Below are 323 nucleotides of genomic sequence, written 5' to 3' on the forward strand. Positions count from 1 at the left end.
CCCGAAACTCTGCACTAAATCATAATTTTTATGACTGAGAAAACAAATTCGGGTGGAGACTGGGAGACATGTGGCACTGTCCCTCTGCGAGCGGTGCGGACTGGGTCCAGGCTCTGCTGCCCGCGGCGTAGCGAATGCCCAGGGAGGTGCCTGGGCCGTGAGCGCAGCCCTCCCCGCTCACGTGCTGCTGCTGTCACCCGCGTGCTTCAGGGGTTTCAGCTGAGAACATAACCTCCGCTTACTCATTCACTGGCTAAAATCGTCTGTGAGGTTTGCCCAGCGTGGGGCTTCTCCTGTCCAGACCCGGCTCCTGACATAGCATG

This window comes from Phaethon lepturus, unplaced genomic scaffold (assembly GCF_000687285.1).
Source record: "Phaethon lepturus isolate BGI_N335 unplaced genomic scaffold, ASM68728v1 scaffold6688, whole genome shotgun sequence".
In the NCBI taxonomy this organism is placed as follows: domain Eukaryota; kingdom Metazoa; phylum Chordata; class Aves; order Phaethontiformes; family Phaethontidae; genus Phaethon; species Phaethon lepturus.